Here is a 17879-nt window from a genome sequence, read left to right as displayed (position 1 = left end):
CTAGGATTGAAAAACAAAAAAAACTGTCTCAAAAAAGTAAAACGATTCGCGATACTTCCAAAGTGAGCGCTCCGTGAGCGAAAAATGAGCGCGAGCGCGAGCGTGGGGCAAACGCGAGCTGAAAAAATCGGAGCAAACGTGAGCGCGGGCAAACGTGAGCTAGCTCGCGCAGCGCTCCTCCTCACGAATGAGCGAAAAGTGAGCGCTCACGAGCGCGTGAGCGCGTGAGGAACGCAACACTACCACAGAGATTTCACATTTAGATACAAAACGAAATGTATTTGGTTCTGTGAGTTCTAAATGCCCGCCCGTGTGGATCAATCGGACCGCGCACTGGACTCACAATCCAGAGGTCGCCGGTTCGAATCCCGCGCTCTAAAATTCTTTGTGCAAATATGGGTATTCGGCGCCGTCGCTCCGTGCCATACTTTCATACACTTAGGAGCCCAGGGCGGCGAAGTCCATGTAGATAAAAAGGAAGACACTAGTGGTTGGTACTAGCAATGGTGGCCGACAGCTATAAAGTCAACTTCGTTTTCGAGTTCTAAATGGATGCTACTTAAAAGTAAATTGAATGTCATGTTATGAATTTTTCAACGAAATCAACTTTTATTAAATTTTAGTTATAATTGAAGCTCGAGTGATTGCCGCATCTTAGTCCGATGTAATTTTGCTCCACAAATGATACTTGAAAGCAACAATCAGCAATTCACGAATCAGCCATCGTAAAAATAAATCAGCCTTGAACTAGAAGTGACCGGAATTGAAAATCCACAAGTTTTCGAGTGCAGTTAAACCCGAGCATAGGTAAATAACAAGGGAAATGCGTAATAATACCTTTCTCTGGTATCAATCCCAAATTTTGGTATTCCTGGACCCTTTGTAATTTGTCTAAAGGATTATGCAAGAGTAAAATCTCGGGTTAGTTTTCAAAACGTCGTATAAGCCAAACCCTTCATGTGGGGAAAACCAATGAACAAGTTTTCGGCCATTATTTTAATTCTTATTTATATGTAAGTGGGTTTCAAGGGCATATTTTTAGTCAAAATCATTGCTTTGACTATAAGCTATGGTTGCCATATCAAGTGAATAAAATTTATTAACAATTAATGTGTGTTTTAGTCTTGTTTTACCACACCAGGTTGATTCGACCTTTTACATGAGCAAATTGTTTCATACGTCCCTGTACTTGGGACTATTTTTGAGTAAGAATGACAATACGACCATTGGCAAAATTTATTTATTTTATGACTAAACCACATTTAAATCAAACATTATTATTTTGAACATCGTTTCAACACCCCCCGCAAAGAGGGCAGTCGATGTTTTGTGTTTTTGGAGGAGATTGGGAGAAAACATCGCAGGGGAGAAAGGTCCAACTGACAGATTTTATTCTCCCTCTCTCGCGTTGGCTCATACGCTAGCTGAGAGCACGAACAAAATGACGAATTACCACTGATTTGTTTATCTTTTCTTCAGTGGTCTATAGGACCTTGAAGAACTCGGGGTTCCTGGAGTTTTGAGAGGGCGTTTATGCGTGATAAGATGGATGCGGTCATTATTGCTTGTTCCTGAACAGATTATGCAACTTGATTTTGCGTTGGTTTAGGCTGCCACACAAAATGATGATTTTGGGGGAAGCTAGCCGTATCTTCCGGAATAAATGACTGAAACTGGGTTTTGCTGGCTGGCAAATTGGAAAATATTCTTCGCGCATCCTTTAAGTCATATAATCAGCGCAATGTTTTTAACGGGATAACAAATATTCATCTTTTTTCGTAAAAACTCATGTGCGCATTATCATAAAGCAATTCAAACTGAACTTACGTCCTTTTTCTATGAGCGTAAGTACATTTTTGAAATTATCAGTACTTACGACCTTGCATCACCAAAGACGTATGTGACTTCTCCGTATGAAAAGCACATTCGACCTTTTATATGCGGGCGATATTTTCGTTTAAATTTATTTTTTTGAAAATTCTGCTCGAGTAGATTATTAGTAGTGCGTTAGAAGAGTGCAACCGTGCCAAAAACTCAATTTTGGACAACTGGCGCTTACGACCTTTTGAAAACTAACCCGAGATTTAAATCACAGTGAACCACTTTTACACCGTAACGAGATCATTGCAAGAATCATGAGTGACACTGCTAAAAATTTGTTATTCAACAGATAAATTCATTTGTAGAGAAGTTCTAATGAACTACCCTTGCTGTGCGGTGTAGCTCTAAAGTTCATTTAATATTGGAAAAGTATCTCCTCTCTAGTGAGAAAATGTGGAGCTTCTCATTTGGATGCTGGGCAGACTTTCTCAAACGTTTCCACATTTCTGTTAGATATGGAAAAGTTCATCCAATGCCCCTGAAAAATATACCTGCAGTTGACCAGTTTGATTTCTGATCTTTGCATCAATGCAAATGATACGGTGCATAATTGCATTATTCACACTAGGCGCCTTCCAAAAATAACGTGGCATTTAAGGGGGGAGGTGGGAGATTCTGTGGGTTTTAGACGATCCATACAAAAATATTTGAATTTGGACAGGAAAAAAAATAAGAAAACGGTTATTGAAGCTTGTCGTGCGGTATGTCCACGCATCCTTCGTCCCCTATAGATTCTTTGAAAAGTGCTTTTTTTGGTTTGTTGAGCCTTGATACCTCCCTGAGCCTCCCTGATTTTTTGACTTAGTTTTAAGACATTTTATACTAGTTCAAAATTATTTACAGTGATCTTTATTTTCAGTATTATTAATTTTTTTTTCGAACAAAACTTTATCACAAAAAAATAGTCCTGAAAAATACATTAATACAAAAATGTTTACTCAATTATTTAAAAAATACAATTTAATTAAGTTTCTTGAAAAAGAACAACTTCAATTCTAAGTATATACAGTGAAATCTGCAAGAAATTTAAAAAAAGTGCCTTTAAGTACATTTTTAGACAACAATCCAGGTTTTTAATCATTTATTTCACATTTTTACGAAATGAATAATTTTGTTTTCTTGCTTCAATTTTCAGTTAAATAAAAAAATCTGAAATTATCAATATAGAAATGAAAAGAATTGAATTCAAACATAAAGAATCTAATCTGAAGCAAAAAAATTTCATAAAAAAATCATAGATAAAATCTAAATAATACGTTTTATTTGTAACAGTTAACTGCAATAATAATCATTTTTTTTTTTTTTGGGAGGGTGATCCAGCCGCACATCGTTGATGTCGAAACCTCTGAACTGGGCCCTCATCCTGTCACGTCCGTCAGTAGTCTTGTCGTACATTACAACTAGAACCAGATCTGCCAATGAATTAGTACACTTCGACCAAAAAAACACTGACGCTGTATGGATCTGACTCTAGAATAAATGCACAGTTGTGTGTTATTCATAAGTCCAAAATGTTCAATTATTCATATAAGTCCAAATATTCATTTGCGGAAAACTACCTAACTTGAATTGAAAACAAGATTTAAAGTAATCTATCCGAAAGGTATTTATCTCAAATCCCCGAAATTTTAATTAATAGCCAAAAAATCTAGAAAGTTTCTTTTAAAACCTGTCTGGCTTCTTTTAAAAAACAAAAACAAAAAAATAAATTAACAGTTCATATTTTAAAAGTCGTAAAATAAAAAAGAAACGACCATTTGATCGTCAGAATTCCAGTAGATCATCGATCCGCAACAATGGTCGATACAATCATAATCCGACAACCGTTAGTTCAACAGATCAACGAATCTAGTCCGATATAATTTCACTATTGATTGATCGAGACTCTATGGGAATTTTGACGAATCAGATTGGTTTTTATGCTACTTGAATGAAAATCACCGATTCTGATAAAATTACTAAATTCACTATTACTAATTTTGTCCCTAAATAACTAAAGTTGATATTTATAGTGAAAATCCTAAATTTTACAAAAACTATTTTTTTAAAAACCCGCATCCTAACCTGACACCCACATTAAGATAGGGAAAAATCACATATGTAGCGGTTCATTGTACAAATGTGATATTTCCACTATCGAAGAACCTCCTTGTCTCGACGACAGCTTACCGGCCATCGATTAAGCCCTGAGACTGCGTCAAAGTGGGTTCTCGTAGCATGAAGTGGTGTCCATGTGTAAAAATGGAAGCTTCAGCAATATACTGAAAACTTCGATTTTAATTCCACATCGAATCAAATCATACTCCTTGCCAAACAAGCATCAAACCAATGATACTCATTATGACAAAGCCCAGGGAACTGCAATAATAATTAAATTTTTATTATAATATGTAAAAATTTGAGTTTATGCTTTTTTTTTATTTGGAAACTCAATTTATTGATCGAATGTCTAAATTTAAAATGAATGAACGTGGTAGCTGTTTGACATGTGGCGTCGCGGTGTTCATCAACCATTCATAGCATGCTAAGGAAAATTTGATGCTTTTCTGGGGAAAACCGTTGGTTTCGAAAACCCCGGATGTATTGCCGTTGAGCTCGATGGGGGTTGAACGAAACGACCTGGTCTCTTAGGGAAAGTTGTTCTCCAGACGATTCCGCTCATTTCTGGCCATCCTAGAAGTTTCTACATGTTCTCCCCAGGCCTGTAGGAGCGAATGAACGAAAATTCAAAATTTCCCATAGTAAATCCCATGTAAACTTGAACTCGCTTGAGACAAGCTAGTTTTCAACCAAATGAGCTGAAATTTGGCGTGAAAGTCCCTATGGGTATGCCCTACAAGGGGAACCACACCAGAACTTGATCTGAGAACTTCTCAAAATCCGTACCCACCCTAGTGGGTATACTATGTATTGGAGCGGCGGCGATACACACGAGCTGGGGACAGCTTTTATCGTGCTGGGTGAAATGGCGAAGCGCGTGATTGGGTGGTGGCCAGTCAACGACAGAATGTGCCGGTTGAGAATCAAGGGCCGATTCTTCAACCTGAGCACCATCAACGTGCACAGCCCGCACATGGGAAGCGACGCCGATGACAAGGACGCTTTCTACGAGCTTCTTGACCGCGAGTACAGGAAGTGTCCAAAACACGACGTCAAGATTGTCATCGGCGACTTGAACGCTCAAGTTGGCCAGGAGGAGGAGTTTAGACCGGTTATTGGGAGGTTCAGCGCTCACCAGCAGACGAACGATAACGGCCTACGACTCATCGATTTCGCTACCTCCCGAAACATGGCCATACGTAGTACCTTCTTCCAGCACACCTCCCTATACAAGTACACCTGGAGATCACCAAACGACACGGAGACGCAAATCGACCATGTTCTCATCGATGGTCGGCACTTCTCGGACATAATCGACGTCAGAACCTACCGTGGCGCGGACATCGACTCGGACCACTACCTGGTGGTGGCCAAGCTGCGCCAACGCCTGTCTGAGGTCAACAAGATCCGGTACCGTCGCCCGCAGCGGTATAATCTGGAGCGGCTCAAGGATCCTGAGGTCGCTACCCAGTACGCGCGGGAACTCGAAGCTGCGTTGCCTAACGAGGGTGAGCTTGCCGAAGCCCTCTGGAGGCCTGCTGGAGCCATATGGAAGCAGCCATCAACGCAGCGGCATCGAGCGCCATCGGGTACGTGGACCGAGTTCGACGGAACGGCTGGTTTGACGAGGAATGTCAGGCGATTTGGGACGAGAAGAAAGCAGCGCGGGACAAGTGGCTGCTGCGCAACACCCGTGGGAACAAGGAGTCGTACAAACAGTTGAGAAGACAGCAAACCCATCTCATTCGGGACAAGAAGCGCCGCCTGGAAGAGTTGGAGTTCCAGGATATGGAGCAGCTGTATCGCTCCAACGAAACGCGTAAGTTCTACAAGAAACTCAGTCAATCCCGGACTGGCTTCATGCCGCGAGCCGAAATGTGCCGGGATAAGGACGGGGGAATCTTGACGGACGAGCGTGAGGTGATCGAAAGGTGGAAGCAGCACTTCGACGAGCACCTGAACGGCCCTGAGGCGGAGTACCAGGGCGAAGGGAGAAACGACGTCAGCGGTATGGTGGACGGCGAGGACGAGCCAGCACCCACGATGAGGGAAGTTAAGGATGCCATCAAGAAGCTGAAGAACAACAAAGCAGCGGGTAAGGATGGTATCGGTGCTGAACTCATCAAGATGGGCCCGGACAAGCTGGCAGCCTGTCTACACCGGCTGATTGTCAAGGTCTGGGACACAGAACAGCTACCGGAGGAGTGGAAAGAGGGAGTAATATGCCCGATCTACAAGAAGGGGGACAAGTTGGAATGTGAGAACTATCGAGCCATCACTATTCTCAACGCGGCCTACAAAGTGCTGTCTCAGATCATCTTCTGTCGTCTGTCGGAGCGAGCAAAGGATTTCGTTGGGCCGTACCAAGCCGGTTTTGTGGAGGGAAATCGACGACGGACCAAATCTTTTGCTACGCCAAATCCTCCAAAAATGTCGCGAGTACCAGATCCCGACGCACCACCTGTTCATCGATTTCAAAGCCGCGTACGACTCGGTCGATCGCGAAGAGCTATGGAAGATCATGTACGAGAACGGCTTTCCCGGGAAGCTGATCAGACTGGTGAAATCAACGATGGACGGGGCACGGTGCAGCGTGAAGATTTCGGGGCGATGTCCGACCCGATCGAATCGCGCAAGGGACTGCGACAAGGCGACGGTATCTCCGGCCTCTGTTTCAACATTGGGCTTGAAGGTGTAATGAGGCGGGCGGGCTTCAACATGCGGGGCACGATTATCAACCGATCCAGCCAATTCATCTGCTATGCCGACGACATGGACATTGTCGGCAGGACGTTCGAGGAGGTGGCCAGGAGGTACACCGAATTGAAGCGGGAAGCAGAGAAGGTTGGATTGAAGGTGAATGTGGCGAAGACGAAATATCTGCTGGCAGGAGGAACCGAGTCCCTTAGGGCTCGCATAGGACCGAACGTGACGATCGACGGCGACGAGTTCGAGGTCGTGGAGGAGTTTGTGTACCTCGGATCGTTGGTTACGTCGGACAACAACTGCAGCAGAGAAATTCGGAGGCGCATCATCACCGGTAGTCGTGCCTACTATGGACTCCACAAGACCCTACGGTCTGGTCATCTTTCCCGGCGTACAAAGTGCACCATGTACGAAACGCTGATAAGACCGGTCGTTCTCTACGGGCACGAGACGTGGACGATGCTCGAGGAGGACCTGCAAGCACTTGAAGTTTTCGAACGGCGAGTGCTTAGGACGATCTTTGGCGGCGTGCGTGAGAACACTGTATGGAGGAGAAGGATGAACCACGAGCTGGCGCAACTCTACGGCAAGCCAAACATTCGGAAGGTCGCCAAAGCTGGCCGAATCAGGTGGGCCGGACACGTCGCGAGAATGCCGGACGCGCTGGATGCGCGCCAACCGAACCAGACTATCAATCCGGTGAAGTTGGTGTTTAATTCGGAGCCGTCTGGAACGCGGCGGAGGGGGGCGCAACGTGCAAGGTGGTTAGACCAAGTGGAGGAAGATCTTCGAAGTGTGGGAATCCCGAGTCGGAATTGGAGAGTAGCAGCCCAAGACCGAGTTCAGTGGCAGCGCATCTGGAGACAGCTCATGACCCGGGGGTTGTCTGAGCAGTAAAAGTAAAGTAAAAGTAAAAGTAAGGTTTGCAACGTTCCACAACAACCAGGGTGGATCACACAACCCGAGCATGGGTAAATAACAAGGGAAATGCGTAATAATACCTTTCTCTGGTATCAATACAAAATTTTGGTATTCCTGGACCCTTTAAAATTTGTCTTAAGGATTATGCAAGAGCAAAATGTGGTATCATACCAATTTAAGGTATTGTTTTGATATTGCAAAATTGCAAAACTTGTCAATGGTCGGACACCACATTTTGGTATTCTTTTGGTATTACAGTATTTTATCAAATTCCTCTGAAACAATGAGAAAATATTGACCAATTTTGACCAATTTTGACAAAATAATTAATTTTGCGCTAAAATGATGTATCAAATCGAATGCCTTCATTGAAAACTGGAAATTTCAAACTTGATTTTAAACATTTTTGATATACCCCCTAAAGAAATGACTTGAAATTGTGGAAAATTTTCTAAGTCAGGATGGCACATTTTGGTTTTATTTTGGTATTAATGTGTTTTATCAAATTCCTCTGAAACTATGGGATTTTTTTTTTAATTTTGACAAGATAATTAATTTTGCGCTAAAATGACTTGAAACCCAAAAAATTTAAAGCTGATTTTCAATTTTTTTATAAACCCACTAAGATTTTTTTTTAAAACGTTGAAATTTCTCTTAGTTGTGATAATCAAATACTTTGAAAAACGAGTTAATCGACAGATTATTGAATTTTGGTGAATTTCAATCCAGTTTCATTTTAATAACACTAATTTTTAAATCTTGTTATTTTACAGAATCTTCAAGAACTTCAAGCACAATCCGTTCATCAATGACAAATGCATTCGATGTGGTGAAGAATATCACTAAGAAAAACATGGAATCATCAGGTGAGTAGATTTGGCTGTTGCATATGGATCATTTCCGTTTTTTCACTAACTGCAACTGTTGCACTAAAAATGGTATGAAAATACCAAATTTTGGTATTATTTGTGCAAATACCAGCGACCAAAATGTGCTCTTGATTGCCCAGTAATAGATGGTAAAATACCATCAAATCATACCAAAATCATGTATGTGGAAGACCACAGGAATACCAAAATCTGATTTTCCAAGGGCGCGGGAATACCTAAAAATTAAACCATGGCAATACCAAGTTTTGGTATTCAAGCAATGTTCAAAAATCCAGAAGACCTCAACTTGGTATCGAAATGGTTTTATTTTGAGGTATTATTGTACGCTTGGAATAACATGGTTTGGTATTTTTGTGCCCTTCCACGTACAAGACTTTGGTATGATTTCATGGTATTTTACCATCCATTACTGGGCAACCAAGGGCACATTTTGGTCGCTGTTATTTGCCCAAGTAATACCAAAATTTGGTATTCCCGTGTTATTTACCCCTGCTCGGGAATATATGCTAGAGAGCAACAGAAAAGGGTTTCCCCGATGTATGAAATATGTATCACCGTCACCGCCAAGTCAGCAGCCCGTAACTAAATCTTAAAACATTTGCTGGGACATCTTGCAAGGGGAAAAGCAATTCCAAGAATCTGAAACTGGAATGATAGTAGCTGGCATTTTACGCTCGCGATGTGGTCTTGTGCAAATTCTGAACGACGGTCATGTTGTAGTTACATCTACTTGTACGTACATTGACTTAGCGTGCGACATTGCACGCTTTGAAATGTTAGCATGGAAATATTTATTTAAATATGCAATTTCAACATCCGAGATTAGGTCTCCATACAGCGCTGCAATAGTTTCAAGCAGAAGAAAATTAACACAAAAAAAACACTCAAATTGCTGCTTCTTCCGAGGACGTCAGTCGAATTGAAACCGCACGTTAGATCTCTTGAATATTCAGACTCGTATTGTATGCTGTGTGCTGAGTGTGGATTTCAAACGGCACTCGAGGGTTCAACTTGGAGAAACAATTTTTGGAACCGACCGTCCAGACAGTCGTGAAGAGAACTCGTGGAGCTGTCTCCATATTTACTGAGTATATGTGGGAGGAAGATATGTAAAACAGTTTTCCTTTTCGGTTCGATGGCTTCTGTAAACTGGACTTGGAATCTGTTTGGCCGCGTCCGTTTCGTTCTCTGGTGGAGGCTTTTTTATGTTTTCAAACTGCTGTTTGTAAAATTTCATTTAAATTTGTTAGAATTCGTGAAAAGCATGCATAAACATTTGATTGTAAATTTAAGACAGGACTTGAAATTTAAAGATTGTTCATAAGCTCAATTTCTCAACTTGTCTCACAGCTCAAGATAACTGTTCTAACCGGATTTAAATCAAACTCCATGACTGATCACTTTTGCCAAGCAGCAGTCCTCTGTAGGCCCTATTCCATTTTATATTTTTTTTATCCAGAGGATACACCTCCAATTGAATCAGATACTCTTCCCTCGGTTCGTTGCAAAAGCCTCGCGAGCAATAAAACGCCATCGTCATCAACCATTGTCTGCCTCATTACACTTGCACGTCCGGAATCGGTGTTCGGGGACCAAAAAGTTGGACAGAGGCAGCTGAGCTTTTCCGTGTTAATTGTCCACCGTTGGTTCATTGCTGGTCAACGACGTTGACACAGATTCCCAGAAGAGCGATCATGAGGACTGTGTGCTCAAGTGGGACTGTGGTCGTTTGGCAATACGATTTGGTTTAGGGTGGGACACGTTACGCCAATTTGCAAAATCTGGGATGTTTCAATAGGTGGAAAATTAAATGGATCGGAAAAGTTATCGAAAAAATAACTCTATAAAAAAGTATATGCTTCGCTTCCAATTCAACGGATCGACACAAAATCTGACATCTCCTTGAAGTTGAAAATGATTTCATCTTTGGCTGGAAATAACTTCTTGCCTCCTCGTTCAAAGCTCGATTCAATCACGGAGGGTGTTTCGTGGAAATTGTCACGAGCCAGCTTGCTACACCGGATTATGAAAGGATCAATCCATTTATTGGAAACAGGCTGAGCTTTGCTCCAAGTTGTCTACATGTGGTGCCAGCTTTCGATGATGGTATTGCTGGAGGATATGAGATTGACTTGGAAAATTATAGTACAGTGGAGGAATGTTTTTGAATTTGAATTTAATGCGTATAGTGTTATTTTCTTTTCAATTTGGTCTTGATTGAAGAACATCTACGTCGTTTATTTTTTTTGCCTTTCTTATAAAAGAAAGGTTTAAGGTTTGCTTTTGGTAAAACGCTTTTCTCAGAAATCTTTAAAAAAAATCGTGCACGGCGAGGATTCGTCACAGAAAAAAAATCCTAATACTAAATTGAAGGTTTAGATGCGCTCTTTCGATTGAATTTTGGCCCGAAACCCGAAACTCAAAGTCTGATTTTGAGAGCTCTTTTTCTAAAATACATGAGCGATGTCTGTATCCGCTCTTAAAAATTTGTGTCTTCCATCATTGGAAATCCGCTCGTAAAACCCACAATTTTAATATTTCAGATCTGTAGCTGTGGGGTCGGAGACGAACATTTTATTTTTCGATTCACAATTTTCGACCAGTAAATGTGGTCAAAGCCATTTTTAGAGGTATTTTTTGGACTATTTTACCGATAACACTATCAAATTAAAAGAATTCAGTTTCAAACAAAAAGCCATTCGAAAACATGCGCCATAAACTGCTTGGGCCCAAAATTTGGAACTTTTCCAAAATGTATTTCCAGAGATATAGCCATATAAGTGTTTTTCGTCTTATTTTTACCCTATTTTTTCCTATTAAATTTTTAGTTTTATACACAATCATATAATGAGCATCAAATTCGAAGTCCCGGCTCGTTCTCGCTCGAAAGATCGACATGTCGTCAAGTCGAAGCATAAACGCCAGCACATTTACGCTTGCGCGTTTTACGCTGCGCGTGAAAGTGTGCTTTCTGGCTTCTCATAAAAGATCGACAAAGTGCAATATCGTTATATTTTTTTTTCAAGTTAATCATAGACTAACATTAAAGACTGAGTACCCTTTAATTTTTTCTTATAATGTCAATCCAATATGTTTTTCTTAATTAAATATAATTATCTTGCGACTCATTATGTGCCTCTGAAATTAAAAAAATGGCATTCGAAGTTTAGTCTAAAAAGATTCAAAGCTTTAGGTCAAATTCTCACTGGGTGGTATCATTATGTTTCTGAAAAATTAATTGCACCAATATATTTTTCAGAGTTTCATCATTTTGTAAGAAAGGCTCTATTTCACCTCTGGTGATATTAAATCGGGTTTTTAAATTTTATTTTGCATCTAAGCATCGAATCTGATACAATTATCATTAAAACTTATTTTTTACGGATACGAAACAGGACGGCAATTGGATCGCTTACTGACGAGGTTCGTGTTTTATTCAGAGTCAAACATGTTTATGATTAATGAATAAATTATCACCAGAGAAAATTTGAATTTGCTACCGCATTTATGCTGGTTGATTCAACTGTTTCTCAAATATAATTTCACACTCGACCGCTTAAATTGTGTCAATGGAGGTATTCTGGTGGGAAAAAAATCGTTTCACCATTGCAATATTAATCGGATTATACAGTTGTTTTGCTTCCTATATGCTTATTAAAGTTATCAATTAACTGTGCTGATAGTAACAGTTACTGGTTGGTCACACTATTTGTGGCAATTAAAAAGTTAAATACTTGCAAACTCAATAGGATTGCCTTGTGGCCTTTGAGCAAGCTATATTTTAAATTGAGCAGTCAAACGTCTTATATTCTCGCCAAATATTCAATTCAGTGTGAGTTGTTTTATAAGATTAAATCATTACAGTATAACCACAATGAACACTTAAAACTAAAATTAACGAGGTTTTGGGGCGTTTTTATTTCAATCATATATGAGATTTCGATGGGATGTAATGATATAAATATTTTTTTTGTAATTTTTTTTTTGTAGTACCATCATTCGTGCCAAACAAATGGTACAGGTTAAGTGAGAATGACTTGATAAATAATTCAACAAACACACACAGGCCAGTAAGCCTCCTGCTGCTGGTTATCTGGCCAACCAAACACCTTTGCTGTGACATCAAAAGGGTCGTTTTCCAGCAAAAAGCTACGTTGCCTTAACAACGTAAGGCATTCATGGACACGATGCTTAGGCTTCATCCATAAAGTACGTCACGCAAAAATCAGCCAAAATTTACCCTCCCTCCCCCCTTTGTCACGCTTTTCCTATACTTATAACATGCAATGTCACACTTACTCAGACCCCCCCCTCCCCCCCTAGAGCGTGACATACTTTATGGATGACGCCTTAGAATACACTGCAAATACCTTCATTCTGCAAGACTGACTGAATGTAGGTCAGAAGATTTCATAACTTGCTTGTCATTTGTCCTTAATTTGTAGAAGTTTGAGATGAGCAATTTCTGGATTCTGGTCTTCCAACTGTGGTATGTGTAGGATAAGTATGCTTTCGAGAAACATTTGTCCAGAGTGGCAATAAAATCCCCTTTTGTTAACACCCATCTTTTCTTCGTCTTCTTCTGAAAAGCAGATAAAACCATGATAAAAGTGCAATCCCTGAACCACTTTTCAGAATAGAATGTGCGGGAAAACTTTGCTATTTCTCAATTCAATACCATTAGCAAACGAGCGCGTAACCCGTTTTGTACCAGTTTCGGAGCCAAACTGCAGTTTTGCTCGTACCAAGTTGCAATGAAGAACATAAATTTTATTTCCCCCACCTATTGTTAAGTTCGACCAGAACGAAACGGATTTCTGTTAAAATAGAGTAAAACCCCTTTTGTTGGTCCTTAGTTTGTTAAAACATAATTGAAAATATGTATGTATAGAAATAACTTCTGTGTAAAATTCAAGGAAAAAGTTGTAACTTTCAAAACTCTACTCTAACAGTCAATGTCGAGCAAACGGAAAACGTTATGAAAACCATGAGCTTTTATCCGAAACGGATATGGAAGCGAATGAAAGTCCCACCGGTTTTGAAAGGGCACATACGCAGTCGAATTGTATGGGTAGAAAGTAAGAGCACATGTGCAATGCCGGTAAATGTTAACGAAATGTGCAATTTTTGAGTACTTTCATGGCGACGTAATGGAATTGTCGGTTTTGGAGTGAGAATTGAATTAACTGCAGACTTTTTTGAAAGTGAATGTGAACATTGTGATAAAATAAGTCTGAAATATATAATCAAGCAGAATTGATTTTTTCTTATATTTTTTTCCCTATGATTAAAAAAAAAGGTTTGTTCAGCTGTTTCTTAATTTTTGCTTGGATATCTTCCTTAATGGTTGATCTAACTCAAACCTAACCTCAAACTCTAACTCAAGGCACATTTACAAAATGATGAACATTTTTAATGCAAACTTTATGACATCTTTATGTGTCTTTATTTGCTTAAAAGTCTACCACCGCAAAAGGCGGCCACAGATGCTTTCAAGAGCTGGGAAATATTTAATTTCTTATTACGCCACATCTTAGCCAAATATGTGCCTTCTGGACGAAGTTCATGAAAGCAAACAGATGCTGTGGTTTTGAGAAATTTTTGAAAAGTTTATTCGAGTTCAATTTCATTTATTACTGGGCAACCAAGAGCACATTTTGGTCGCTGGTATTTCCACAAGTAATACCAAAATTTGGTATTTTTATACAATTTTTAAGTGCAGCAGTTGCAATTAGTGAAAAAACGGAAATGATCCATATGCAACAGCCAAATCTACTCACCTGATGATTCCATGTTGTTCTTAATGATATTCTTCACCACATCGAATGCATTTGTCATTGATGAACGGTCTGTGCTTGAAGTTCTTGAAGATTCTGAAAAATAACAAGATTGAAAAACAAGTGTTATTAAAATGAAACTGGATTAAAATTCACCAAAATTGAATAATCTGTCGATAAACTCGTTTGGCAAAGTATTTGGTTATCCCGACTAAGAGAAATTTCAACGTTTCTAAAAAATATCTAAGTATAAGTATAGGTATATCAAAAAAATTTGAAAATCAGCTTTAACATTTTTGGGTTTCAAGTCATTTAAGCGCAAAATTAATTATCTCGTAAAAATTTATAAAAAATTTCCCATAGTTTCAAAGGAATTTGATAAAACACTTTAATACCAAAATAATAACAAAATGTGCCATCCTGACTTAGAAAATTTTGCACAATTTCAAGTCATTCCTTTAGGGGGTATATAAAAAAATGTTTAAATCAAGTTTGAAATTTCCGGTTTTCAATGAAAGCTTTCGCTTTGAGACATCATTTTAGCACAAAATTAATTATTTTGTCGAAATTGGTCATAATTTTCCCATAGTTTCAGAGGAATTTGATAAAATACTGTAATACCAAAAGAATACTAAAATGTGGTGTTCAACCATTGACAAATTTTGCAGTTTTGCAATATCAAAACAATACCTTAAATTGGTATGATACAACATTTCTCGGGTTAGTTTTCAAAAGGTCGTAAGCGCCAGTTGTCCAAAATTGAGTTTTTGGCACGGTTGCACTCTTCTAACGCACTACTAATAATCTACTCGAGCAGAATTTTCAAAAAAATAAATTTAAACGAAAATATCGCCCGCATATAAAAGGTCGAATGTGCTTTTCATACGGAGAAGTCACATACGTCTTTGGTGATGCAAGGTCGTAAGTACTGATAATTTCAAAAATGTACTTACGCTCATAGAAAAAGGACGTAAGTTCAGTTTGAATTGCTTTATGATAATGCGCACATGAGTTTTTACGAAAAAAGATGAATATTTGTTATCCCGTTAAAAACATTGCGCTGATTATATGACTTAAAGGATGCGCGAAGAATATTTTCCAATTTGCCAGCCAGCAAAACCCAGTTTCAGTCATTTATTCCGGAAGATACGGCTAGCTTCCCCCAAAATCATCATTTTGTGTGGCAGCCTAAACCAACGCAAAATCAAGTTGCATAATCTGTTCAGGAACAAGCAATAATGACCGCATCCATCTTATCACGCATAAACGCCCTCTCAAAACTCCAGGAACCCCGAGTTCTTCAAGGTCCTATAGACCACTGAAGAAAAGATAAACAAATCAGTGGTAATTCGTCATTTTGTTCGTGCTCTCAGCTAGCGTATGAGCCAACGCGAGAGAGGGAGAATAAAATCTGTCAGTTGGACCTTTCTCCCCTGCGATGTTTTCTCCCAATCTCCTCCAAAAACACAAAACATCGACTGCCCTCTTTGCGGGGGGTGTTGAAACGATGTTCAAAATAATAATGTTTGATTTAAATGTGGTTTAGTCATAAAATAAATAAATTTTGCCAATGGTCGTATTGTCATTCTTACTCAAAAATAGTCCCAAGTACAGGGACGTATGAAACAATTTGCTCATGTAAAAGGTCGAATCAACCTGGTGTGGTAAAACAAGACTAAAACACACATTAATTGTTAATAAATTTTATTCACTTGATATGGCAACCATAGCTTATAGTCAAAGCAATGATTTTGACTAAAAATATGCCCTTGAAACCCACTTACATATAAATAAGAATTAAAATAATGGCCGAAAACTTGTTCATTGGTTTTCCCCACATGAAGGGTTTGGCTTATACGACGTTTTGAAAACTAACCCGAGAAATGAACTTCTTCGTTACGGTGTAGCAACCGTCTTCATTTGTAAAATCACTCGTCAACATTCCACCGCCGCACGCTGGTTAGTTGCTCGTGAACGGTCAATTTGGGCGGATGTGAATGAAGCTGGGCATTGGCTGTTGGGGGTGGGACACTCACCAGTCGAAAGGGTTGGATTATCGTATCTTCCGGAAAATGCTCGGCGGTTTGCTTTTCAACCTGGATTCTGGCGGACGAGGATATACCAAGAATTAATCTGGGTCTCCTCGCCCGGATTAGAAGTTGTGGTAACTTGTTTGCTTGTATGGATTAAAAGCTCATTCAAGTGTGATTACGTGTGTCAACAGTTATGCTGAATCTGTTTGTGCAAGCAACCAATGCAACGTGTTTAATCTTGGAACGTGACCAATTTGGGGATGGTTTCACTCACGGTTGCTTCTAAAGATGGGACTTTAAACAGTTTGCTCATATGATAGGATGTGCATTTGATTATCTTCTGAAAAACACGGAGAAAAGTTAGTTTTTGAAATCGTTAAATAGCGTGCATAACATTCGGAACTAGGAAGGAAGGTTTTAAATTGCATGGTACGTTTTTCAAATACGAACCATGGAATTTGAACACTTTGATCATGGTTCCGATTATCATGAAATTTTATTTACGATTATTAGAACTGATTTTTCTCCGTGCACAAATTTTTACCCATCTTATATTATTTTCACATTTTTCCCGGCAGTATTGGTATTATTTGTGTGGGAAAAGATGAGTGAGATTTTATACTGCCCTCGAGTACTTTGTTCAAGAAATCTAGAGGAAATCCAGTTATTTTTTCGGAAAACTTAACAGATACCGTAAACCGGGGTGACTTTGATAGGATTTCAATTTGTTTTTAGAATATTTTCCAACAGGTAAGGTTTTACTCAAGATTATTATTTTTAAAACATGTACTGGGGTAGGCCACACAAAGTCCATGCACTATTTCGAAAAAAAAGTTTTTTCAATAATGTTTAGAAAAATAGTTACGTTAAAAATTCTTAGTTTTAATTCCGGGGTGACTTTGATAGTCATAGTTTTTCTTGTTAAACTCATATTTAAGATGTTCAAACTTTATTTGTACGCTAAACATACCATAACTAAAGTAGCTGATATTGTTTTTAAGAAAAAAATCAATGTTCATATTTATTTAACTAAGTGTATAAGCTTTTTAGCAAAATACATATAAATTTTAGATAAAATTGTTAAAAAGTTGGAATTTTGACAGAAATTTGTTAAAACTAGTTTTGTTTATAAAATTATCGATTTAAATCGCATTTTATACTGAATTCGAAGCACAAATCACAAGTTTTCACATTTTACATGAAATTTGTTCAGCTGAAATTGCCTATAAATTTGTAGATTGTTTTTAATTGTGTTTCAAAAACACATATTATTTATTATTAACAAACTTTTTTAACCTTCTTCTAGTGGAAAATTGTCCAAAGAATCCGAAAATGCATTCCGTTTTCCGATTAAAAATCATGTTCATTGAAAAAATCATGACATTGAGAAGTTAAAATAATGACTTTCATAAACATTTTCTTAACTATAGTTAACTAACTTTTTGAACTTGTTAAAATTTTATGAAAAGTTCTTCTTGAGGTACTTTGAACACTTCTCTACCGCGGTCAGTATGTTTCTAAACCATTCCTTACGTATTTTAATTGTACTCTTCATTTTGCGGAACAATCGC

The sequence above is a fragment of the Culex quinquefasciatus genome, chromosome 2 (genome assembly GCF_015732765.1).
Source record: "Culex quinquefasciatus strain JHB chromosome 2, VPISU_Cqui_1.0_pri_paternal, whole genome shotgun sequence".
NCBI classification, from domain to species: Eukaryota; Metazoa; Arthropoda; class Insecta; order Diptera; family Culicidae; genus Culex; species Culex quinquefasciatus.
Note: the sequence above shows the minus strand (reverse complement) of the source record.